The 27,547-nt window shown below is 41.1% G+C and overlaps 1 protein-coding gene across 3 annotated transcripts in view; it reads left to right on the top strand.

Moving 5' to 3' along the window:
• FRY (FRY microtubule binding protein) overlaps nucleotides 1–27,547 on the top strand; it is a 425,952-nt gene that overhangs the window by 114,741 nt on the left and 283,664 nt on the right. The gene's annotated exons all lie outside the window — the stretch shown is intronic.

Genomic DNA, 27,547 nt, shown 5'->3' with positions numbered 1-27,547 from the left:
TGGTTTCTCTGGGACCACCCATCTGCTCTAGGCTTGGGGCGTGCTCTGGACGACTGGAATATAGAGAAATAGCTGTGAAAAAAATCTCTTCATTTTTAGAGTTCAGTGACTTACAGAGTGAGCTGTATTTTCTCCTAAAGGTGAAACAGTCACCTTTGTTGAGGTTACACCAATACCTGGGCTTCTTCATCCAGGCTCTGTAACTCACACCTAGACTCTGGTGAGCTCACTTTACCTCTCCTGAGGTCAGTTTGCTCATCTGAAAAAGATCTAATCACAAATGTTGATTCTGGCCCCAAAGTTTTAGCGCACTGCCTATTTCCAGGTATAATATTGGTGCTTCTTTACTCAGAAGACATAAATTAGCTCATTCTTAAGTCTGTCTTTCTAGTGAATGTGAGAAATGTGCTGCTACTTAAATATTTCATCTGTTGTCAGACTTTTTCTTTAAGAGGAATTTACCCAATATTCACTATATAGAAGAAGAGAATCATCATGGGAACAGATTGGAATTCCAAAGCACATACATATAGAATACCATAGCTATTATGTGAATTTTAAAAGAATAACACCTTTAAAGTGATCGGAAAGAACAAAATCTACTGGCTCTGGGGGACAAAAGTCTGCTAATCGTGTGAACTCTGTCCCTCGGTTTCTTCATCAGTAAAATGAGATAAAGACGTAAAGGGAGACTTCCCTGGTGGTGCAGTGCGTAAGACTCCACGCTCCCAGTGCAGCGGGCCCAGGTTCAGTCCCTGGTCGGGGAATTAGATCCCTCATGCATGCCGCAACTAAAGATCCTGTGCGCCACAACTAAGACCCAGCACAGCCTAAATAAATAAATATTTAAAAAAGAAAAAATAAGACGTAAAGGGCCATTATGGGCAGTTACAGGAGTTTCAACTGGAAACTTTCTTGTAAAAAGCTACTTCCAAGGCTGGTGTTTTGAGTTTTCTGACGGTGCTAGTGTCTTCGTCTTCGTCCCTCACGCTTTCTGTCCCGATCCCTCTCGTGACTTTTGCCACAGTTCCTTTATGTCTGGCTCCCTTTGGAGCTACCATCTGTGCTCACGCAAAGTGATGTGTGTTGTCGGTGGTGCAGCAACACTCATCAGCCCACAGAAGGATTTAATCTGTCTTTTGGTTCCATCAACAACTTCCTCCAAAGCCCCAAGTTTATTTGCCAAAAGTGAAGTAGTTAAGGCCCCATAAAAAAGCTGTGCAAATCCTTTTGGTTTTATTCACCTTGTCTTCCTCTTCTATCTGGGAACTCCCAGTCTGCAGAAGTTTTGTTTGTGCACCCTGAGGTTTCCAAGGGTGACTCGGGTAGACCTGAAAAGTTCTTTGGTCCAGGCCGACATCAGGATTATTTCTACCTGTAGTCACTTTCACTTTCACAGAGTTAAACAATCATTCAGGAAAGTGAACCCCAGGTAGGTTTTCCTGCAGGAACACAGAGAGCTCTGTCTACCGCACTGACTCTTCACAGTCAGGTGACCAACACCTAACAGTAACTATTGTGCTTCCCATTACAATGATTTACACCTATGTTACTCTCAAGTTTAAATTATTAATATAATCTATTAATATATTAATACATGGATATAGTATCATATAAGCCACTGACACTGTTTCTAAGTGCGATATGTCTTATTTATTCCTCTGAATGCCTTTAAAAATGTATACTTCTTCCAAGTCCCCAAATACTGATCTTGACCTCTCCATCATTGGCTAGGATCACCTTGCTTAATCCGATCTTCATTTCTATGTTAGTAAATCTTGTAATTTGTATTGTTATGGTAATTTTTCCACATTGATTCCCCTACCAATAGCTGTGATTCATAGAAGAATCACGTACCAGTTCATCCATCCATTCATTCTGTAAATTCTTTTTGAGGACCTGCTACATGCCAGGCAGTGGACTAGAACTTGTTCATAAGTATTAAAGTGTCCAACTGCAGGTGTTCCTCATTTTATCCCGCTTCCATTTATTGTGCTTCACAGATACTGCAGTTTTTACAAATTGAAGGTTTGTAGCAATCCTGCATTGTCAGACAATGCTTAGCATTTTTAGCAATAAAGTATTTTTTAATGAAGGTAGGCATGTAAACATAATGCTGTTGCACATGACAGCCTACAGTATAGTGTTAACGTAACTTTTATATGCACCAGGAAACCAAAACATTTGTGGGACTCGCTTTACTGCGATGTTCGCTTTCCTGTGGTGGTCTGGCACTGAACCTGCAATATCTGAGGTACGCATACCTCAGCTGAGCCTTCAGTGACCCATATTAGTGACATCAAAGATGACTGATCACAGATCACCATAACAAATATAATAATAATAAAAAGCTTTAAATATTGCAAGAATTTCCAAAATGTAACACAGAGACACAAAGTGAGCAAATGCTGTTGGGAACATGGTACTACTAGACTTGCTTCAGCAGGGTTGCCACAGACCTTCAGTTTGTAAAGTAGCCAGTGTCTCCAAAGTGCAATGAAGTCAAGTGCAGTAAGGCAAGGTATGCCTGTATGACTCCCTTCCATTCTGTCAATTTGCTTCATATTTTGGGGAGCTCTGATGTTTGGTGCATACATAATGGTTATATCTTCTTGGTAAATTGACCTTTTTATCATTATATAAAGTTCTTTGTCTCTTGTAACAGTTTTTGACTTAAAGTTTATTTTTTGTTATTACTGTGCCACCCCTGCTCTCTTTTGATGACTATTAGGACGGATTCTCTTTTTCTATACTTTCACTTTCAACTATTTGTGTCCTTAAATCCTTAGATCTAAAGTAAGTCTCTTGTAGAAAGCATATAGGTGGATCCTGTTTTGTTTTGTTTAATCTATTAAGCCAATCTACATCTTTTGATTTGGGGAGTTTAATCCATTTACATTTAAAGCAATTATTTATAGAGAAGGACTTACTATTGCCATTTTGTTATTTTTTTTCTCTAAGTTTTATAGCTTTTTGTCTCTCATTTCCTTCCTTGCCTTCCTTTGTGTTTAGTTGATTTTTTTGCAGTGACATGTTTTGATTTCCTTCTCATTTCCTTTAGTGTATATTATATAGATATTTTCTTTGTGGTTACCATGAGATTACAAAACATCCTAGAGTTCTAATAATCTATTTTAAACTGATAACAACTTAACTTCAATTGCATACAAAAACTCTACTCATTTACATCTCTGCCCCACCCCTAGTTTACATTATTGATGTCACAAATTACGTCTTTATATACTGTGTACCTGTGAACATAGATTTATAATCATTGTTTATGCTTTTGTCTTTTAAATCCTATTTTAAAATGAACGGTGGAGTTACAAACCAAAATGACAAGAATTCAAGTTTTTATATTTGTCCATATATTGACTTTTACCAGAGGACTTTTACAGTCATATGGTTTCAAGTTACTATCTATTAATCGCATCCTTTTGTCTCAACTTTAAGGACTCCCTTTAACATTTCTTGTAGGGCAGGTCTAGTGTTAACTCCCTCACCTTTTGTTTACCTGGCAATGTCTCAATTTCTCTCTCCTTTTTGAACAACAGTTTTGCCTGATATAGCATTCTCAGTTTTCTTTTTCTCAGTTTTCTTTTTCATTCTCAGGTTTTTCTTTCAGTACTTTTTTTTTTTTTTTTTTTTTTTTGGCGGTACGCGGACCTTTCACTGTTGTGGCCTCTCCCATTGTGGAGCACAGGCTCCGGACGCGCAGGCTCAGTGGCCATGGCTCACGGGCCCAGCCGCTCCGCGGCATGTGGGATCCTCCCGGACCGGGTCACGAACCCGTGTCCCCTGCATCGGCAGGCGGACTTTCAACCACTGCGCCACCAGGGAAGTGCATCAGTACTTTAAATATATCATCCCACTCCTTTCTAGCCTGTAAGATTTCTGCTGAGAAATCCACTGATGATATTATTGAAGATTCCTCGTATATGACAAGCCACTTTTCTCTTGCTGCTTTCAAGATTCTCTCTTTGCCTTTCACTTTCTACAGTTTGATAATAATATGTCTCAGTGTGGGACTCTTTGGGTTTATCCTACTTAGAGTTTGTTAAGATTTTTGTATGTGTATATCCATGTCCTTCCTCAAATTTGGGACATTTTCAACCATTTTTTCTTCAAATAAATTCTCTGCCCCTTTCTCTCTCTCTTCTCCTTCTGGCACTCCCATAATGCATATATTAATCTTCTTAGTGGTATCTCGTAAGTCCTGTAGGCTCTCTTCACTTTTCTTCATTCTTTTTTCTTTTTGTTCCTCAGATTCAATAATTTCAAATGACCCATCTTCAAGTTTTCTGATTCTTTTTTTCTGCTTGTTTGAATTCATTGTTGAACCCCTCTAGTGAATTTTTCAATGAAGCTATGTTTTTTTTCATCTCCGTAATTTCTGTTTGGTTCTTTTTAAATAATCTTGATCTCTTTGTTGATAGTCTCATTTTGTTCATGAATTTTTTTCCTAAATTTGTTTAATTGTCTTTCTGTGTTCTCCTTTATCTCATTGAGCACACTTAAGAAAATTGTTTTAAAATCTTCGTGAAGCAAGTCCGAGACTTGTGTTTCTTTAGGGTTGGTTTCTGGAGATTTATTTTGTTCCTTTGAATGGACCATGTTTTCCTCTTTCTCTGTATGTCTTGTGATCTTCTGTTGAAAACTGGGCATTTAAAAAACCAGTTTCTCAGTCAGTCTTTGTGGACTGTCTCTGCACAGAGGAGGATCTTCACTAATCAGCCTGGAATGAAGGCTTAAGTTTCTCTCAGACTTTTTCTGGGGACATGTCTTCCCTGCTTTTTTCCCCCTCCAATTCTCTTATACATGGCTGTTTTTAAATCTCTTAATTTTTTCTGAGTTTTATCTCTGCTCATTGTCGGGACCTTAGATGTTCTGCTGTATTCCTCTGCCTGTAATCTCTTTCCCCCAGGTGCCCATGGGTCTGCAGTTACCTGAAGTTGTCACAGGCCACTTCACCCACCACTGCTTTCAGCAGCCTCCAACCTGATATACAGAATATGTCACCCTTCCCATCGATGCTCTGAGTCAGGCCAGAAAGAAACCAGTTCCCCAGACAAACCAGAATGTTGCAAGCAAGTTCTACTCTTTCCTTCTGTCTTGAAGGAGGGACCATAAATTGGATGGCATCCTCCTGACCACATCATGCTACACTGGGAAGGGGGTGGGGTAAAGGTGAGCAAAAAAGTCGCGAATGTCCTGTTGTTTTGAGTGTGGCTTTTTCTTGCTTAGGCATTCACTTGGTTGCAGTGGCTTCTTACCTGGTTCTAGAGTTCCCACAAAGCTACTTCGGTCCATATGTTGTTGTTCATTTGGTATTTCCGTGGGAGAACAAGGGCCTGGAGCTTCCTATTCTGTCATCTTGCTGATGTCACCCTTATTAATAAGTAACTTGTGATCCAGGGAGAAAGAAAGACATACAATAAGAATGACATAAACAGCTTTGTGTTCCTGAAAAAAATAACTCTTAAGATTACACATACTTGTACAAGAGAAAATAAACTTCAGAGCCAGAGAAACCATTGGAAACCTGTGTATTAGACTAGGTGAGAAATGATAAGAGCCTGAACTAAGACAGAGGCATGCGTTCAAGAGGTATCGAGGAGGTACAGTTCTAAGGCTCAGTGGCCTATTGGAAGCATGCTCCAGGGATGCGAAGACAGAGGAAATATGAAATCAAGAAACAGACAAGTAAAAAAAAAAAAAAAAAAAAAAAAAAGAAACAGACAAGTAGATCCCAGTAGTTCTGATTTTAAGCATGTTTCTTAGCCATTCTAAGCTCATTTTCTCATATATTAAGTACGAGGGTTGTGAAGATTAAAAGGGATAACACATGTAAGTGTAGTATATTGTAGGCAACTAATAATAGTTTCTTTTTTCCCCATCCCCCTACCTCTAACCAACATCACTAGATTTTGCAGTTTGTGGATGGTGGCGCTGCTGACTAAAATGTAGAATAGGAAAAAGTGCAAGCCAATCTTTTAAATCTCTGAGTTTGCTGGGGTTTTTTTAAACTCCTCTTCAGCAGTAATACACATTAGACAGATTCTGTATAAGGACATGTTTGCATTCATGTTTATCTTTCTCAGACAAGCTGTCCTACGTGTCCTAAAATTATTTTCTGATTCCCAGAATATTCCCGTAAAATTAGGCAGGAAGCAAGGTCACTTTTAGCACACTGGTTCGTTCCAGGTATTTCGGTACATTTGGAGCAAAGTGATAAAAATAACTTCTGTCTCCTGGCTCCTGAGCCAATACTTTGTTATCAACTCTGAGGCTTTTAAAAAATTCTGTGAGAATCTCTCCAAATGGCTCTAACTTGACAGATTTACAGCCATGTGAATAGATGTGTGCATTCACGATGACAGTTTAAATGTTATGTTTAGAGATTATGAAAGGAAAATAGAAAAAGGAATTTCAACCAGCCCTTTTTCCCCCCCTCAGGGTACTGACCTCTTTATAAATCATGTTTCTATAGGCCAGGATTCAAAGTGCTATCACTACTAGAGAATGTTGGTTTTCATGCGACTACTATTTTGTGTGGGCTATGTCTAGCTTAACAAATCATGATGTAGTTACTTAAAAAAGATAAAAAAAAGGACAATTTAAAAACCTCTTCTTGAAATATTGTAGAATAATCAAAATAGTGTGTTTAACCCTTGGGAAATAATGCTGTAGTTAAGATCTACATGTCAAATTTTAAAAGATGATCACTATATATCCAGATATTCCATTCTGATAGGAGAAAAATCTATTGGCTTGTAAAGTACGAAATCTGAGAAATTGCGATGATCCAGGCTTCTAGCTGGGGAATGACGTAAGCAGTTATTGCAACTGTACCCCTGGGCTCTTTCCTCTAAGTCATATTCCCCTTTCCCACACCACCAAGAAATGGAATTTTCCAGAATCCTGCATTTTATTAATCATATGTTTTGAAGTATTTTCAAGAAAAATAAAAGCTATAAAAATATCAAGTAGCAGCAGCTAATTCATTTCTGCTCATCCTATAGCTGTGGTACATTTCCTGCATCTCATTTCTTATCTAGTGAAATAACCTAATACGTCATCATGTGTCACCTCCCATAGAGACAATAATGACCACATTTTTTGGGTGCTGAAAATGATGAAACACTGATGGAATTCTTATCATAACTCATTGTTATGCACTTAGAGATATTTTTCTTTAGCAAAGTCCTAATGGCTGGAAAGTCACAGTTGTTCAGTGAGTGATGTCTTTATCTATTTTCACACGTGATTGTTATTCAGAGATTTGACTCCAGCAGATCACAGGGCTGCATTTCTCAGAGATGATACAGGGACACTCACAGACACAGAGAACAGTTTTGCCTCTTAAAGCCTTATCTCTTGAAAAGCCTGGCTCAGGTGATAAGGTTGCCTCACAAAGGCCTGATGTCATGAGGCAGGTGCCCATCTGGATAACTGCCACCTTTCCAGACTCACCTCTGCACTCCAGCACACTGAACCCAAAGCAGCTACACCATTTTCCTCACCATGTGCACCTCTGACCCAGCATTCATCCCTCACCTTCACACTGTCCCTCCCCACTGGCTGAAATAGACTCCACCAGTGCCTCCCTGGCCCTATAATTTCCAGGCTCCTTCAGAACTCTGCTTGGGCATGAGCCCTTCTGGGAAGCTTAATATCCATGCTAGGTTGGGTCCCTTTCTAAGCACTCCTAAGAGCCCTCTGCAAACCTTGGTTTTAACATTCTAGTCACTTGCTTCTCTTCCCCATTTGATAGTGAGCTTCTTGAAGATAAAAACTATCAACCTTGTCTTTTTATTAAGAATACCTAGGATACTGCCTGGCATCTGGGGGGACTCAACAAACATGTGTTGAATGAATAAGTGGACAAATGAATGATTGATTTCATCCTGGTCCAGAAATGAAATATTGACAAGAATTATAAATAACTCTTACCAAGTTTCTTCTATGTGCCCAGCACGGTGTTGGGCTTTCTAGAGGCATCCTCTCATCTAATCCTTTTAACAACTCTATGAGTCACATATCTTATTGTCCCCGTTCTATGAATGAGAAAGTCGAGACACAGGAGAGTGAAATGACCAAGATCCCACCATGCAGACAGATTTCAACTTCAGATTTGTTGAGCCCTTTACACTCAGTCTGCCCTGGTGGGGAAGTGGCCCAGATCCAACGACGCGGAGTACAGTCGTGGAAGAACCCGTAGTCTGTGCCGTATTATTGATACAATACAGAATAAAATCTGGTGAAAACTGGCATCCATCATGGCTGCAAATGAAGGTCGGGGGAAATTGTCAAAAAGGGACCATGTACACGTCAGATGTGTGTGTGGAAGAGAGGGGTAGCTCAGACTGCAAAATACGCCTGCATCTTTTTGGTGGTCCCTGGGGACTTTATGCTGAAAATCTCAGAAATTTAAAACAAAAAATAAAACCCTGCCAGCCAGTGTCACTGATGTCGGCCTCCTGGCCCAGGTGGCTCCGGAGCCGCTGTAGAGCTAGAGTTCTTGAAACATTTCAGAGAGGAGACTGTTGTCTGTATGAGGACAGGGGTCATTTCTGTTTCTGTAGTTTGTGTGCAACACCGTATAGCAAGCACGTAAGAGGTGCTAATTAAATATTGGTTTAAATGAAGCCGTGGGTGGGGCAGAGAGCAAATGCTTCAGAATCAGAAAGAGTGGGGTTTGAGACTTGTATCTATCGCTGATGAACTAACTGGCCTTGGACAAGTGACTTAACCTCTCAGAGCTTCCGTTTCCTTATGTCAAATGAGGACAATATGATTTACCTGGCCTGGTGATTTACATGCTGCTTGGGTGTGTAATAATTATAGTAAGCGGGAGGTAATTGCAGGGAGAGGGGGAGATGCAAAGATTGCCTGTAGCAGAACAGTGTCTCAAGTAAGGGGTAAATAGGGGGAGAGACGTAGGCAGGAAACATAACTTCACCTAAAAGTAAGAAAGCTGCAGAAAAACAGGTCTACCGTGTGGCAGGAACTCGCCAGAAATGTAACAGAAAGGGAAAGAACCAGCGTTTCCATTTATTTATATATTTATTTAGACCTCGCCGCACAGCATACAGGATCTTAGGTCCCCGCCCAGGGATCGAACCTGTGCCCCCTACTATGGAAGCATGGAGTCTTAACCACTGGACCTCCAGGGAAGTCCCAGAATCAGCATTTCTGATCCTTAACAAAACTGATTAGTTATTTCCCACTTGTTGACATTTTATCCCCTTTTATGGGTAATCTCATTTTTTTTCTTTTTTACCCCAACTATGTTATAACTCACATAAATAGGAAACAGATTTTATAATATAGGGATTTTGAAGGATTGTCTTTAAGTAGATCTTGCCATTTTTTAGAACACATGAAGTTTATTTTGAAACTCTTATTTGGCCTCCAGCATGCTTCCTAGAAATCTTTTTAGAAGACTAATTTGGCATAAAATAGAAATTACAGTTTGGTAAGAAGCCCAGAATCCTCATTTGTCCCTTTTTTTAGGTATAGTGTACTCCATTTAGGGGTGTGTGTGTGTGTGTGTGTGTGTGTGTGTTTGTGTGCACGCGTGCACGCACGCGCGCACACACGCTTCAGTAACATAGTGTTACATATCGCAGATGCTGGTTGAGGACTCTTAAAAACAAAAAAAACTAAGTAAACGACAGTGACAACAACACTGTCTGCAATTCCTGTGCTGATCTGCTCAATGACTCCTTATTCTCCTGTCCTTTCATACTCATGGATTGCTGCCAGCACTGACCCTGCCAAGCATTTCTTTCTGATTTTCCAAGCACTCTTCCATCATTTAAAGAGCACCTCCAACCTTATAAAGTCTGAAAGTTGACTATGAAAATACCTGCCGACTGGCAAGTGGACCCCCAGGCTCTTCATCATCAGATCAGGACACCAGCTTCCTTGACTCTCCCAAGAATGGACGTGCTTTTCCTTTAACTCATAACTTATCTTTCCTTTATTTTATTTGTGGTTTATATAGCTTTAGAGCTTTTCCTTTAAATTAAAAAAATAATTATGAAGCGCTTCAAAAAAAAAGAATTAAAAAATACAATATCAAATACGTATGCACCCACCCTCAAAATAAAACAGATGCTGATAATGGAAGACATTAACCTTTGCAGGTACAGCTAAATCTCCATCTCTGTCTCTTCCCCGTTTCTCCCTCCAAAGAAATAACCGTTGTTTCCTGACATTGGTAACCTTAATTTCTATGAAATGTCTTCGTAGTGCTACTAGATATTTATATATCTCCTCAAAATTATGTCTTGCCATGAGCCCCAACTCTGATTTCCTGACTCCACACTGACCAAGCTCCCAGGTTCCCAAGACCAGCCACTGCTCCCTGCTACTGTGTCCCAGGGCCACCGTCATGTCACCTCACGTCTCACTGGTTGTCAGTTCCTGGGGCATTTTAGGAAGCCTGAAATTGCCCCTTCTGTCTTACAAACTGAGCCACGCATGTTAACAATTGCATATTGTACTTTAGCAAGCACATCTGAGTGATTTTAACAGGAGTGTTTCCTGGTGATGTTCTCCACAACGCTGCAGAAAGCAGAAGTTCTAACTTCATTTTCATGGCCCAGTCATTCTCCTGTAATAATTCTTTCATATCTCGTGTTAATATTTTGATGGAACTGTGAATAATTATGTACCATGTTTTGCATCAGTGAGTATTAGGACCCTCATCTAGAACCCTCATCTAGAAGAGCGAGTCTCCCAGGCCCGTTTCCTCAGTTACCTTCTAACTGTAAGATTCTGTGATTGTTATGAACTGTATGTAACATGAGATGACAAGAATTTAGGACTTGACAGAAGTTTTTTTTCAATAAGATGAACTAATAAATGTTAGCATAATAACGGCATAACATATTTTATAGCAATTTTATCGTAAAAACAAATTTCATTTCCATTGTTAAGAGTACTTTCTAGAAGTGACCATAGATATTTTCTTAAAAAGACATGTATGGGGGCTTCCCTGGTGGCGCAGTGGTTGACAGTCCGCCTGCCGATGCAGGGGACACGGGTTTGTGCCCAGGTCTGGGAGGATCCCTCATGCCGCGGAGCGGCTGGGCCCGTGATCCAAGGCCGCTGGACCTGCGCGTCCGGAGCCTGTGCTCCGCGACGGGAGAGGCCACAACAGTGAGAGGCCCGCCAAAAAAAAAAAAAAAAAAAGACTATATGGTCATAAAGTAAAATGATTTGTTTAATAAATGAATATGTTGGTTTGAGCAAATTACCTCAAATGCTTGCATTCTTTTCCTTAACAATGGGTATTTTATCATCTTTTTCTTTAACAAAGCTTCTTTTGCCCTTATCCACTCCTTAGTCAAGACCACTGCCAAGTTTTTAATTATAAAGTAGCTTACTTCAGAGGTTGAAGGAGATGAATCCTGGCTGATTCCTGGAAGGATAAAACTAGAAATCCCAGTTAAGTAAAGTTTCACCCGAAACATTCTGTTCCAACAGAATCATTTTTCCTTTGAGAAAACCTGGCATAGGACTCCCTCCCCTAGGCCGAGTTAACACCTATGTTTTCCAAGGTCTCTAATGCTTTCTGCAATCTCCATTTGTTCTCTTAAAGGCCAGTAAACTTAAGGTACACAGTGGGTTCTTTGCCAAACTGAGAACTAACACTGAGTAATTTAAAATCCTTCCTGATTAAATGTGTCCTTGTGAGATCGGTGGAGATAACGCATTCCTTGGGCTTCACTGGCCGGAACCACGCACCGAGGCCCAGTCCCAGACTGTCAGCATCAGCTCCGTACACCCCATCCCACCCAGCACGGGAGTTGCACGGTGTACCATTTACATGTACGGAGCTTCAGGACCACCGGCCACACCTCTGCCAGCTCCCTATTCCCAACACAAGGTTTGCACTCAGTTTCAAACCATGACTGGTTTTATAACTCCCCGTTATAAAATGGTTTGAAATACATATTATATCACTTGCAGGGATGAACATAAGCTTAGGAAAACTGATTATGATGGAAAACGAAGGGCCTGTTAAAAGGGCAGTGTGGTGGGAGAACCCTGGCAAATGATGCTGGGAGTTTGAAAGAAATCTTGAGGTAGAAGTCTATCAGTCCTGAGAGCCTGGGGGGAAGGTGAGCTCTTTAAGGTCCCTCGTCGCGCGGGAGTTGTAAATGGGGTTCTCTTTTGGAGTATGGGGAAAAGAATTGAAGTGACATCCAGACCGAGGGACAGGAAATCTGGATTCCAATCCCAGTTCTGCCTCAGAGTGCCATCTTAGGGTGCAGGGCAAGACACAGACCCTGTGGTCCACGGTTGCCTCGTCTGGAGTTCTGCTGAGGTCAGAGTGATGACCTTGGGAGTTCTTTTCCATCTCCACGGAGCATGTACACAGAAGATCCTTTCCAAATATAGCTGATTTTAACTGTTTCCTTTGGTACAGGTGAGCCAGCTGTGGAAGTCTGGCACACGTCTGCTGCCTTGATTTCATAGACGCACTCTCTTCACCTCGTTGACTTACACAGGATGGAGTGGCCTGCCCCGCTGTTCCCTGGAAACCATTCTGTTCCCCTGAGATTCATTCCTCCAGGTCTTTGCATTAGTTCAGTGCTGACGTTAACTTTTTCACTCCTCTGATCTAGTTCAACTACCAGAGCATCTATTGCTGATATTTCAACCTTCCCACCATGCTACTGCCCTGCATCTAGGTCCATCTATTCATCCATGTATTCATTCAACAAACATTAAGCATCTCCAATGTTCCAAGCCCTACAAAGGCTCAGACTGAGGTTGCAAAGTGGACGGAGAACGCATTCCTTAGTAATGATCACAGTATTGTGAACACTTCTCCGGTAAAGGTCAACACGGTGTCGTGAGATCCACACAGAAGGCAGCTCTTTGCTCTGTTATGTTCCTCAAACACTATCAGCCGGTAAATGATATTCCAATCATAACTCTACTTGCTTCCATATTATTGAACAGTTTCTTCTACTTTGTACTCTAGTTATTCACTGAAGTATATCTAGTCGCTTACTTCTCTATCCCCCATCCAGTTTCTTCATAAAATGGTACTTACATTTATTTCTCTTCTCTCAAATGGACATTGTATGGAAATGTAAGCTACATTCGGAAATGAAAGAAAAGTTCTCTCTGAGACATTGTACTTACTAGAAAAGACATAACAAAAATTAGAGATAAAAATGTAACAGTCGACCAATTATATTTACACCTGGTTTATTCAAATGTTTATTTATATTCTTAATGGCTTACTCTAGAGGTATTTGAATGCCTAATTTTGAGGCGTACTCTGGAGATGTGAGATATGTTTAGAGTGTAGCTAGAAATCAAGGATGTGAGTTTGTGAAGAGAAAAAGCAGAAAAAGAAATCTGGATGAAGGTGTGATGAAAGATGACAATTAAATACCATATTTTTCTGAAAAGAAGACGACCACCTTACCTATGTAGTTTAATGGAAAAAGGAGGAGCACTTACATTTAAGAAAACCAGTATCTACCGATGAAAGGAAGTAATTGTTAACATGTTTATTGATAGTTCCACAGTATAGAAGTAGTTAGATTCAAACAGCTTAACCAAAGTAAAAGTGGGAAAGAATTTTAAGATAGAAAACACAGTGCCTTATAATGAAAATTATAGAGAAATGTGAGGTATATAAGTGGAAGATAATAATAGAATCATGCATTAGAAGGAAGCTGGGCGGTGGCCTCAGCTGTTTTTCCTTCCAACCCAAGAATACCCTATGTAATACCCCCAATATGTAACAACCTGTTGGATTGTTAAATAATTCTTTGACCTCTTCTGGAAATTTTCAGTTACAAGGATTTTCATACTTTAAAAAAATCAGTCTATTGCATTAATGAACAACTCTAATTGCTAGAACCTAGTCCTTGTGACATAACCAAATTCACCCTCCTGTACCATCTACCTGGTTCCGGGCTCTGAAGACACATGAAGTAAATCCAATCTTTCTTCGTTGTGACAGCTCCTTTGTAAATACTTGAAGAAACTGGTCATGTTTCTTTTGAGTTTCTCTTCTCAACCTAAATATCTCCCAGTTTTTAAGTAATTCTTTTTTTTTTTTTTGGCAGCATTGGGTCTTTGTTGCTGTGTGCAGTCTTTCTCTAGTTGCGGCGAGCGGGGGCTACGCTTCATTGCGGTGTGCGGGCCTCTTATTGCCGCGGCTTCTCTTGTTGCAGAGCACAGGCTCCAGGCGCATGGGCTTCAGTAGGTGTGGCTCGTGGGCTCCAGAGCACAGGCTCAGCAGTTGTGGCGCATGGGCTTAGTTGCTCCGCGGCATGTGGGATCCTCCCGGACCAAGGCTCGAACCCGTGTCCCCTGCACTGGCAGGCTGACTCTTAACCACTGCGCCACCTTGAGGGAAGTCCCTCAAGTCATTTTTCATAGGAGCTTGTTTTGATACTTTTCAATATTGTGAGCCTCAGTTTATCAAGTTTCCTTTTAAAATATGGTGCTGACACCTCCGATGTGGTCTGAGCACTGCTGGAATGACAGATGGGCTCTTTATTCATCCAGCTCAAGATTATATTTCCTTTTGAAGAGTAGTCCTATCATGTTATTGCTTATAAAGAGAGTTTAGTACTTTTGTTCCCAACCTTTCTTAGCTTTGGGTATGTCTGTTCTAGGTTTTTTGTTGGGTTTGTTTACAAACACTAATTATGTTTGCTAATTATGCTATTTCAGGCATAATGCTGGGCCCTGCGGACAAAAGATGAGTAAGATTCTGGCTGGAGTATTTTATGATGTGCTAGTGGGAGTGACAGACACATAAAAAATAATTACAATATGACGTGTGAGATATCTATGAACTCAGTGCTCTAAGAACATAGGAAAGGGAATGAACTGCCTTGGGGAGGGGCAACTAGTAAAGATGAATCATTCATACATTCATTCAATAAGTCAGTGTTTACCGAGAGTCTTCTATGTGTGAGGCGCATAAGTAGACACTCATTTGTATGATTATGAATCCCCCAAGTATGGTATCAGGCCTGTATTTTTCTGGATTATCTGTGAAAGTTTAATGAAAGGTTTTGCAAACTTCCTTGCTACATTTCTGTGATCTTTTAATCTACCAATATGAGAAGAGGTTAATTTCATGAACAACTATTAGTTCATAATGATTACTGATTTCTTTTCAAAGTACTGAAAAACTACTTGTGTTATAATTTGCTCTTGGATTTGAACATAAAATCCATGTTACAGCTTTGCAGTTTTTGGAATATGCTTCTCCCCTTTCTTTGGAATCTACTACTTCTTCGTTTTGTTGTAATTTTTCCAAGACTAATAACAGCAGTTTCATGATGACACCTACAGCTTTTTCAGGATGCTCATTTATGATTTATTTGGGTTTGAGGACTGGAACTCAGAGTGGCTGGGCCCTCTCTTACTATCTCTTACTTATCCTAGGCTTTTATTCCCTCTAACTCATGTAATTTAAAAATAAGGCTGACTGATTAAGAAGACAGACACAAAATACTTGAGTAATTCAGTACTCTGACCCCAGTCCTGAATCCACCCCTCCTTCATTCAGTGCGTATTCATAAGTTGCGACCCAGACGCTGGCTTTGGATGTATCTGAAAACAGACATCTTTAGCTCAACACGTTGTTCCTTTATACCCTTAACTTTGGTGCATTCTGGGCTTCTAGCCTTCCTACCATAGAATGCACAGATTTGAGCTGCTTCTGTATATCTGCTTCTGAAATTCTTGCTCCCCAAAGAGGTCACTTTGCAATTACGTGAGTATCTTTATCTGTCTCTGTTTTTATTTTTCATTAGTATCATTTGGGATGTGGGTTCAGAATATTTTTTAAGCTGTTTTCCTTTTAAACTTCCTGGCCAAAAACAAAAAAAGGAATTATCTTTTCTTTGAAATAGTAATAAATGATAAGAAAAGAATATAGGGAATTCCCTGGCAGTTTAGTGTCTAGGACTCGGCGCTTTCACTGCCGAGGGCCCGTGTTCAGTCCCTGGTCAGGGAACTAAGATCCCACAAACCACGTGGTGCGGCAAAAAAAAGAAAAGACTATAGAACACCTTTAGGCAAATTTGGGGGGTGGGGGGAACGTTACAAGGTTAACGTGCAAAAGAATAAACAATGGTCTACGCACAGCATTAGGCTGAAGCTAGTCTATATATGACCAAGAGTTGAGAGGGTAGCTCCCTATCTTAAATATGCTTGATTTTTTTCTTTAGTGCTTAAGTTATTTTTTGAGTATATATTTTTTAATATAATAGATATTCACATGATATAAAACATAAGAAGTGTAAAAACTATACAGTGAAAGCCTTCCTCCTTTCCCTATACCCTATCCATCCAGTTTCCCATCCTCCCCTACCCTCTCAAGTTACCACTTAACAAGTTAACAATTATTGTTTTCTTTATCCTTATGTAAGTAAATATGAATATAGATTACCTCTCTTTTACTCAAAAGGTAGCATATGATAAAAATGGTTTTGCAACTCACTTTTTTACACTAAATATATCTTAGAGATTTTTCCATGTCAGTAATAGAGAAGGTCTTTGCTGTTTCTTAAAGATACATGTATTTCCTTGATACATATACTATTTTTTTAAATTTATTAATTTATTTATTTTTGGCTGTGTTGGGTCTTCGTTGCTGCGTGCGGGTAGCGAGCAGGGCTACTCTTTGTTGCAGTGCGCAGGCTTTTCATTGCAGTGGCTTCTCTTGTTGCGGAGCATGGGCTCTAGGCCTGTGGGCTTCAGTAGTTGTGGCTTGCGGGCTCCAGAGCACAGGCTCAGTAGTTGTGGCTTAGTTGCTGCCCGGCATGGCATGTGGGATCTTCCCAGACCAGGGACCGAACCCGTGTCCTCTGCGCTGGCAGGCGGATTCTTAACCACTGTGCCACCAGGGAAGTCCCTATACATGTTCTGTTGTTTACTTACCTACTACCCTACTGATGGACATTTATGTCTCTTCCAACATTTTGTTATGACAACAGTGCTGCAGTGAATAACCTGGTATATATATTATTCCAAATATAAGCCAGTATATCTGCAGAACCAATTTCCAAAAGTGGAATTACACGTATTTGTAATTTGGATTGAAGTTGTCAGTAACATGGATCTGCCAATAACATGAGAGTACCTATTTTCCCATAATCTCACCAGAAGATGTATCGTCCAACTTAATTTATTATTAAAGCTTATTATAAACTCAGTTATAACCAATAAAAATTTTAAATTTCCCTGATTCCTATAGCTATGGTGGGGAGCACACCATTGCTTACCTAATTTTCCCTAATTTCAGAGCATAAGGTTCCCCTTGTCATGTTCTAGGTTTCAAACTTGTTCCCCTAAATCTGTCAGGACTTAGCTTCTCATCATCCTCTTGCTCTTCTGAATCTCCTGATGTTGCTTTCTGTTTCTTCCCAACTGAGTGTGCTCCCACTCCCCTTATTTAAAATAAGTAAATGAGGGCTTCCCTTGTGGCGCAGTGGTTGAGAGTCCGCCTGCCGATGCAGGGGACGCGGGTTCGTGCCCCGGTCCGGGAAGATCCCACATGCCACGGAGTGGCTGGGCCCGTGAGCCATGGCCGCTGAGCCTGCGTGTCCGGAGCCTGTGCTCGCAACAGGAGAGGCCACAACAGTGAGAGGCCCGCGTACCACAAAAAAAAAAGTAATTAATTAAAATAAAATAAAATAAGTAAATGAGAAAACTCTTCCTCGGCCCCCTGTTTCCCTGAAGCATCCGTTTTCAAGGTATGGTCTACTGATAGACCTTAAGAGGTCTTCTGTTGTGAAGAGATCCGATCCAGGGGCTCTGTAGAGAATTGTGTTGTGATGTAACGTAATGTATGTGAATTCTTACTCTTCTCTTGTAAATAATAAGCAAGTCACATCTGCTCCTGTCCTATTCTGTGTCCCGGATGAATCCCCAGAGGAGAGCCCAGCACAGCCGTCTTTACAGTCCCAATACTGTTTATCTGATTGCCTGCGAGACACAGATTCCTAGAGTCTTATCGTCTCAAAGGCAACGAGCTCAAAATTGAACCCAGCTTCCCATCTACACCGGTTTATCTCCTGGCACTCTCTCTCAGTTGGTGACCTCACTATTCACCTGACTGCCCAAAGTAGAACTCAGGGAGTAGTCCTTAGTCATCTCTCTCCCTCACCCCAAATCTAATCAGTGGCTTTCAGTTACCTCGTAACTATTCATCGACTCTGCACCCCGACTACTACTGGCCTGGGTCGATTCCTCAGCGTTCCTCACCTGATCTTTTGCAACAGTCTTTTAACTCATCTCCCTGTCTACCTTCTTGTCCCCGTTAATCCATCATTCACTCGCTGTGTTCCCTGATGTGAAAATCTTACCGTCTTAAAACCCTTCACATATATCTACCACCTACAGAATGAAACCTAAACTCCCTAACGCTTGGTGAAGAGCCACTTATGGTCTGGGTCCTCCACCTCTCCAGTCTCCTTTTGCCACGTCTTGTCCCCTCATTTTTATTCCAGTGACTCCGGTTGATTTCAGCTCCCTTCATTCTCCATGTCACATCTCCTGTCCGTGTCAGTAAAAGCTTTCATTGATTGAAAACCTATTACACGCCAAGTCCTGAGCCACGGAAATCACATGCATCGCCCTAACTGAATGGCCTTCTTTGTCCTCGTTCCCTTCACGCAGTTAGCGCCTAGCCATCCCTCCAGACTTAGCTCACGTGTAACCCCCTCTAGCAGGTGTTTATTAAGCCACACACTACCCACCGCATCCCTGCCCCCCATAGGCTGAGATGGGAACTCCCCTCTCTCCTCCCACTTGGCTACCAGTGGCTGCCTCTATGCCTGCACTTACCACATTACCCAAATCACATATACAATTTTCAGTTTTCTAATAGTCATACTAAAAAAGGAAAAGGAAGAGGGCAAATTGATTTTAATAACATTTTCTATTTAACCCAATATGTCCAGTATGTTACCATGGGAACATGTGGTCAATATAAAAATTACTCTTGAGATATTTTACATTCTTTTTTCTCCTAAGTCTTTGAAATCTGATGTGTGTTTTACACAGCACATCTCAAGTGCTCAGTAGACACGTGGGACGATTGGGTACCATATTGGATAGTACAGGTCTAGTCTATGACTCAGTGAGGACACAAACCAGGTCTTGTGTCCCTGGCACAAAGCCCAGGACCTGGCATGTAGTAGATACTCAATAAATGTGGAAGTAGAAGAGCGGAAGGGAGCAGTCTGCAAATCACCTGCATGTGTAACAAGTATCATATTTATTCAGGTGTTTTTCTCTTTTACATTTCCTTATGTTCAAAACTGCCCTGTCGTGCGAGGGATGTGCTTAGAGAGGGTTGCAGCAGAAATACAAAGTGAAAGAAGGAATTGTTATTTTAGCTTTCTGACATCCAAAGCCAAGTTTGTTTATTAGTTTAAGAAAGAAAAGCAATTTTTAATATTTTTTAGCTCTCATTGACATATCAAAATTTAGATCTTACAGACGATCAGATATACTAAAATCTGCTTATAATTCAACACGTCCAAGAAATACCTACCTGTCCTCAGTGATAATAAAAGGAATTTTGTATGTAGTATACAGAACTATGTGTTAATATATTTAGGCTCGAATAAGAAATTAACAAAAGAAATATCACTATGCAAGGTGGCCAAGTGATTTTAATGAAATTGAGACCTGGTTATGGAGTGTTTAGATAAAAGATATTGTACTGCAGGGTAAGGAACAAATGTCCTAATTTAAAAATTAAGAATGATAAAATTCACGAATCATTTTCCAGGGTTTTTGGCCATCTACACAAGAGCTTCTTTAACATGTGGATTCTTGCTCCACCTTTGACCCATTCAGAATATTCTAACACTCTGAAAAAAATGTTGTAAGATAATAAACGTAGGAGAATGCTAGGGAGGAAGGACAGGGTGAGTGAAGACAAAGGGCTGATTTGTTGCTCTTTGAGTTACTAGAAAAGATCATTAAGGCCAGGTAGGATACACATGGTAAAAGAGGGCACCTGAACAAACAGGTATTGAATTTAGAGAATGCCTACAAGACTATTCTGGGCTACGTTCCCAGGGCAGACTCAGAAGTTACCTGCCCTGCCAGGTACTTACTAATCTGTCCCCCTCAGAAAGGAACATTTTCTCCATGACTGTATGAGGTGCCTCTTGAAAGCTCCACGTCTGATTTTTTTTCCCAATTACATGTTTAATTGGTAAAGTGCTGAGTTTTAAGTAATTATATCAAGTAAATTTTGATGGTGGAATGAATCCACCTGAAACTGCCCTAATGATCCCATTGGAAGGAAAGAGTTCACAGACATTTCAGTGTACCTACAACTGAGAAACTGATGTCAGCCTCCAGATTGAGGCTGATGGTTCCCCGGAGAGCATGCAAATTCAGGGTGAACTAGAAGACAATGTGAGATGCCATCTGTGAAATAAGAAACTGAACACTTTATTTAAATTCTTGGTTTTCTCTTAGATTTCTAATCAGAAATGTAAAAAAGAGGCGCTTGGTATAGCCTCCTGGAATAAACCACTGAGGTTTCTTTTGCCTTTCCATGTGATCTTATTATTTCGTATTTATGGAATGGATAAAATACAGCGAGGGCTACATCCTCCATTTTTTACCTCAGGCATTCAACAGCTTTCGATGTACATGGACCTGCCACTTGCACACACTCGGTACCTACCGAGTGGCTAGTTGGAGGTCACCATCTTCCCCACTGTGTACCCTCCTCTAATGAAACTTTCATTATTCCACAAATACCTGTGTTGTCCATATCCTATCCCCACCAAAATGCCCTCAAGAAATGATCTGAAACTTTTACATGAAACTGATAGAACAAAGCCTCCTTGAAGGCTTGAACAATGGAGGCTCCTGTGTATGTCTGCTTGTCTGTTTCTAATATGACAAGGAGTCTTGCTGTCTGCTCTTTTCATGGGTTGAGGAGGATGAATTAATTCACAAGGAAGGTTAAGATTTATAAGAGCAATTGGCTGCTTTCTCAGAACTAAAGATGGGGTGTTTTTTGAGGGGTGGGGGTCCTAAAGGCTGGCCTTCTTCCTGATGAGCTGTCAGAAAGGGATGGAATTAATTTTTTGGTTTGGGTGGAAGGTGGGGTGGGAATCAGTGGAAAGTGGCTCTGTTGATCCCCTTGGGCAGGAAGGGGACAGAGTTGCAGGTTCTGGGAGAGGTGGATGCCCGTGTGCGTGGATCCGTCCTGTGAGGTAGAACCTCAGAGGGAGTGGGGTTTGGGTCCATGGAGCTTTGACCTTGGGAGTCTGAGCAGGGGGAATCTGAGGTCAGCTTCGAGCAAAGGGAACGGAGTTTCCTGTGGGGCGCTTCACTTCAAAATACAACCCCATTTGCGGCAGAAAGGGGAGGGGGTGAGGCTTGACCTCCACGTGGAGGAGCAACTTCAGACAGCAAAGAGGCTCTGAGCTCAAAAGCAGCATGTGGGACGGGGATGTGGTTGGAGGACTTAATGGGACTTGTTCACTTTCAAACGGTTTTTATACATGTGAATTTCACTTCACTTAAGAAAAATAAGGCTTAGTGGTGAGGACTTAACCCTGCTCAGCTCAAGAACTAGAAGTCTGGCAGACCTTGTTGGAGCTGTCAAAGACACCAGGGGTTCTCGAATGAGCTGGTACCAGCTCTGATTTATGGGAGAAAATTTAAAAGTGTGGTATTACTTGACCGTCACGTGTTGTGGAGCAATGCATGTCTAATATCCTATAAAAAAATATCGATGGTTCTTCATGGCCCACAGAAATAAAAAAAATCTAAAACTGTTTTTCTGGCATTGCAGGCTCTCTACATGAAGCTCCAGGTCTTTCCTTGGAGTTTCATTTCCTGCCATCTTCCGGCCACCCTGGTTCCATTGCCGTTCCCTGATGTGATTTCTGCTTGGCTGTCTCTCTGCCTTTACTCTGTGGTGACAATGGGCAGATGCCAGTTTGGGATTTTTAATGGGTTCCGTGTGTGGGGACCCGTTAAAGAACCTAAAGAGGGCTTCCCTGGTGGCGCAGTGGTTGAGAGTCCGCCTGCCGATGCAGGGGACGCGGGTTCGTGCCCCGGTCCAGGAAGATCCCACATGCCGCAGAGAGGCTGGGCCCGTGAGGCATGGCCGCTGGGCCTGCATGTCCGGAGCCTGTGCTCCGCAACGAACGGGAGAAAACCAAGCAGGCCCCCGCCAACCAAAAAAAAAAAAAAAAAAAAAAAAAAGAACAGCAGACCTGCTGTCCTTTCCTCTCCTTCCAAGCTCCCTATTTCTCCTCCACTTGCTGTCTCTTGAGCCAGTATCTTCTTGAACCACATAAATATTTGATATCTCAGTAAAAAAAAATTCCATTTTGCGTCTAATCAAACAATTAAATACCTTGTCATTTCTTGACCTGATATATTCACTCGTTCACCCAACAAATACTCACCAAACACGCCAGGTATGATGTTTGGTCCTAGGAATCCAAAGATGAATAGGTCATGGATCCAAAAAAGGCCTGTAATTCTGAAAGAAACTAAGAGAACTAGTTTTCCCAGAAGAAAGACTCATCTTCAGTTGTGAAAGTTATTTGATTTTATGGTTGCTTCTTTACATCTGTTTGGAAGGATTCCAGAGTACAAGTGGTTGAAAGATGTTTTGAAGACTCTTTTGTGTTTGCCTCATTGACACAATCCTTGTTTGCTTAAAATATGAACAATTAATAACAATCCCTTATCATCCGTTGTGGTACCTCACACCTTTTTTAGTAAAAACAATAGCTAAAAGGCCACATACTCTGATGCAGGAGCTCTCAAAGTCCCTTTTTCCAGTCCATTGCATCTTTGATTATGAAGCATGAAAAGCTTGAAACGGCATGTCATGGGAGAGCTAATTTAGCCAAAATAGGGCATTAAACAGCATCTGGGTCATACCTTGAGAAAACCTGGATGCAGGCATGTGAACATGATGTTTTTTCTCTTCCAGCATAGGTGCCAAAGGAGGGAAGAACAATACACTGGACTGTATCCAATTAGAACAAAAACTATATAAGAAAAACAAAGGCCAGAGTTTTCATTTTCCCAAGAGATTAAATCTGGATGGGCAAAGATGATGGTGTCCCAACCGACAGAAACATCTCTGGGGAGATGCTGAATGCATCTCAAGTTAATATCTCCAATCGTACATGAGTACTCTTCTCTTGGCTGGAGTATTTTAATAGATATTTATTTTGAAAAAGAGAGGCATAACAAAATGTAGCAATTTAAATTCTATGATTTCTATGATGACTTCAATTAATTTCCTACAGGTTTTACTCTTTTCTATAATGATGTTTCATAAACTTGTCACGAGAAGGAAATTTTTAAGTTTTAAGTTCATTACTTGGACAATGGTGAATAGATGATGTGTAAACTTACCTGAAATGATGAAGTACATTCTGGAATGTAAATTACCCTCTCTCCATCCATAACATTCTGTTTCTGGCTTAACTATTGCCTATTCATACTGATTTTCCCAGCCCCTAGAGTTTATGGGGAAGAATGTTTAGCTCTGACAAAAAAAAAAAAAAAAAGTGTTCCACATATTATACTGTTTAGCTAAAAGTTTTTGCCTTGAATTTTCTGTGTCTGTTTCATACCTGAATGGTTCAGCTATTGCTTTTGGAGTATTTGGAATATGATTGGTTATATTAAATGGGTCTACCACTGGAACATGCCCAAGTTCTAGAAGATCGTAGTGAGGAATAACATCTTCTATTTATAGAGCATATGATGCGTTCGTATGTAGCCTGATATTTAATTATCAGGCTAATCACAGGGATCAAATAATACTGTTATTCCCAATTTGCAAATGAAAAAACTGAGACTCTGAGTGTTATGTAACTTACTAAGAAACACACCTATAAATGGCAGAGCTGAGTTCAAATCAAATTGTTTTGACTCCAGATCCAGCATTGATACTATTTTTTCCTTAAAAATTACGACTTTTTAATGTTTCTCTGAAGCAGTAGGGCTGTGGAATCAGTAGGCCTGAATTTAAATCCCAGTCCCATCAATAACTAAAAATGTGGCCTAGATAAGGTACTTGACCTCTCAAAGCCTCACACCCTAAGACCATAACATCCACATGATGATTGACCTACCTCTTAGGATTGTGAAGATTAAATCACATCATACTTGTAAAGCTCAAGTGTGCAGTAATCCACTCAATAAATGTTACTATTTTAATTTTTTTTCTCAGAACAATTTTTTTTTAATTCTTTTTTGCGGTACGCGGGCCTCTCACTGTTGTGGCCTCTCCCGTTGTGGAGCACAGGCTCCGGACACGCAGGCCCAGTGGCCATGGCTCACGGGCCCAGCCGCTCCGTGGCATGTGGGATCTTCCCGGACTGGGGCACGAACCCGTGTCCCCTGCATCGGCAGGCAGACTCTCAACCACTGCGCCACCAGGGAAGCCCTCAGAACAATTCTTAAGGAGATGTTTTGAGTTGACATGAGATTTCAACTCTTTTAACCCTCAAGTTCTGAATGTCTGTCTGGTCTTTCTTCTCATTTTTCCCACCACTAACTCTCTTTGGCAAAGATATCTAACTATGCATGAGCCCCACATACTCAATATTTCTGTTTGGTACTCTCTTACCACACCTAGCAGTAATCTTGGAATCCCATTTTTACCACACTGGGAGTCAGTCTTCTTCTTCCATTTCTTTCATAGTATGAATTTCCCCTGCTTATAATTCAATTTAATTGACACAGTTGGGGAAATTCTCAAGTAATAAGTCAAAAAATGTCAATCCTATTCTTCAGGAACTGTAATTAGGTGTATATTAGAATTTCTCATTCTATTCTGTTGGTGTCTTAAGCTCTTTCATATTTCTTGTCTGTTCCTCTGTCTGTGCTGTATTCTAGATAATGTCTTCAGATACATTCACAATTCTTTCTTCTAGCTGTGTTGAATTTGTTGTTAAATCTGTCCATTTCTAACTTCAATTATTATATTTTTATTTCTAGAAGTTTATTTGTTTTCTTGCCTAAACCATTTGGATATCCTTTACTATTTCTGGTTCCCTGAACATATCTTCAATCTTGTACGTATTTAAACATAGTAAATATGGTTATTTATCTGAAATCCTTGGCGGTCTATTTTTGCTGTCTGTTGTTTCTGCTAATTGTTTCTTATGATGCCTTATTTCCTTCTGTATTTAGCTAGTTAGCTAGTTAGTTTTTTTTTTTACTGTGAACTACTTATTTTCCTTGGAAGTTTATGTGTGACAATTCTTTGAATCTAAGGCAAAGATTCATTCCTTCAGAGAGGTTTGGAATCTGTTTCTACCAGGACACTACCTGAGGGCACTACCCATCAAGGATCACTCAGAATCCTATTTTTGGTCTGAAATACTTTGGACTACCTAAGTAGTATGCATTTGAGCTCCAAAGTAACATAAGGACTGGTTTGTGAGCCCAGAATTTCAGCAATGATTCTTCTCAGCTTATTGCCTAAATTTGAAAATATACTATTTATTTGGCATTCCCCTGGGTGTGGAGGAGTGGGTGTCATTTTTCATTCACTTACACTAAGGGTGTAACCTTTTGCAGTCTCAACTTTATGTTGGAGAGGAACTCAAACTACCCCCCACCACCACCAATCTAGGAGCAATCCCTAGAATTTTTACCCACACCCGATGTGGTCATAAAGATCAAAGTTAAAGTTCATGCACTTTAGCAAGTGCCGTCAGAGAGAGAAAGTCAGCTGCAGTGCTGCACTTAACTCTGAGTTCCTTCACTTAGGTTTTAGGTCCAAGAATTTAAATATTTTATCCAGAATATTTAAGCTGTTTCCAGAAGGAAGGTCCGTCCGTGTACCTATTCTCCATATTGCTCAAAGTAGAAGTCCCTACCCATATTTTTACCAATTCCACCTTTGTTTCAGATTTGGTACAAAGTTGGTAACATTGGCAACCAGTAGGGAAAAAAAATTGATTCAATAACATCAGAAAAATATGGTTAAGCAATCAACTAAGTTATTCCTTTTAGAAGATTATACTGTTTATGCACCTGAGCTACCTCTACAATCACTGCATGATAACTAACAGGGGTGGCAATCACACTGGTCCTCGCCCAGAGGGAAGCCTCAGACTGATCCATCCAGGCTCACATTGTTCAAGCCACCGTCACTCCATAAGATATATAGGGCCCTCAACCTCTGGCTTCTAGGGTCCAGAACTGCTGAGTATCAGAGTGAGAGTTGTCCACACTAGAAGGGCAGGCAGACAATGGGGAGGGCTGGGAGTGTTAAGTAGACTCTTCGGGATACAGTGGAGCTTATCCAAGAAGTACAAAGAGCAAAGGGCTAATAGACCAGCAGGTGCTTTCCCCAGAAAACAACAAGAAAGTTAGATCTAGGTTAACTAAGCTTCTCCGCAGCTCTCTAGGCTCTTGACAGAAGATCCTTTCACCTTGACCCTACTGCCCCCAACCACAACTTCCACCCCCTTGGGCTGCAGCTTTCTCCCTCAGCCCTCTGCTATTCTTAGGCTGATGTCATTTATTAAGCAGATAAATATCTATATAAGTAGGCATCAAAATCTTTCTCTATGGAACAATTTTCATAGCCTTTTGAGCAAGACAGAGACATATTGGGAGCTGTGAGTGAAGGCAATAGTTTTAAGGTTGCTTAAAAAAAAATTTCCTGAACCAGTTAAGTACTTAGAAAATTAAAAGTGCTGGGCTTCCCTGGTGGCCCAGTGGTTAAGAATCCGCCCGCCAATGCACGGGACACAGGTTCGAGCCCTGGTCCGGGAAGATCCCATGTGCTGTGGAGGAACTAAGCCCATGTGCCACAACTACTGAGCCTGCGCTCTAGAGCCCACGAGCCACAACTACTGAGCCCGCATGCTACAACTACTGAAGCCTGAGCACCTAGAGCCCGTGCTCCGCAACAAGAGAAGCCACCGCAATGAGAAGCCCGCGCACCGCAATGAAGAGTAGCCCCCGCTCGCCGCAACTAGAGAAAGCCCGCACACCGCGAGGAAGACCCAACGCAGCCAAAAATAAATAAATAAAATTTTTAAAAAGACCCTACAGGGCTTCCCTGGTGGCGCAGTGGTTGAGAGTCCGCCTGCCGATGCAGGGGACACGGGTTCGTGCCCCAGTCGGGGAAGATCCCACATGCCGCGGAGCCGCTGGGCCCGTGAGCCATGGCTGCTGAGCCTGCGCGTCTGGAGCCTGTGCTCCGCAACGGGAGGGGCCACAACAGTGAGAGGCCCGCGTACCGCAAAAAAAAAAAAAAAAAAAAGACCCTACCAAAAAAACAGTGTTTACAAAGAGTATTCACTATTTTGTTTTCTAAGTATGAATGTATATTTTTAAACAACTGCAGCCTAGTTTCTGCTGTTTTATCAGTTTGCTGCATAAGAAGCCACCCCAAATTCAGTGGCTTAAAACAGCGACATTTATTATCGTCGTGCCTCGGAGGCTCTTCTTGTCTGGACCTGCTGGCCTGGGGCTGAGCAGTCCGAGATGCCCTCATCCATATGTTTGG

This window comes from Aethalodelphis obliquidens, unplaced genomic scaffold (assembly GCF_003676395.1).
Source record: "Aethalodelphis obliquidens isolate GAN/ISIS:26980383/991018 unplaced genomic scaffold, ASM367639v1 scaffold16, whole genome shotgun sequence".
Classification (NCBI taxonomy): domain Eukaryota; kingdom Metazoa; phylum Chordata; class Mammalia; order Artiodactyla; family Delphinidae; genus Aethalodelphis; species Aethalodelphis obliquidens.
Note: the sequence above shows the minus strand (reverse complement) of the source record. Positions and strands in the feature narration are given on the sequence as shown.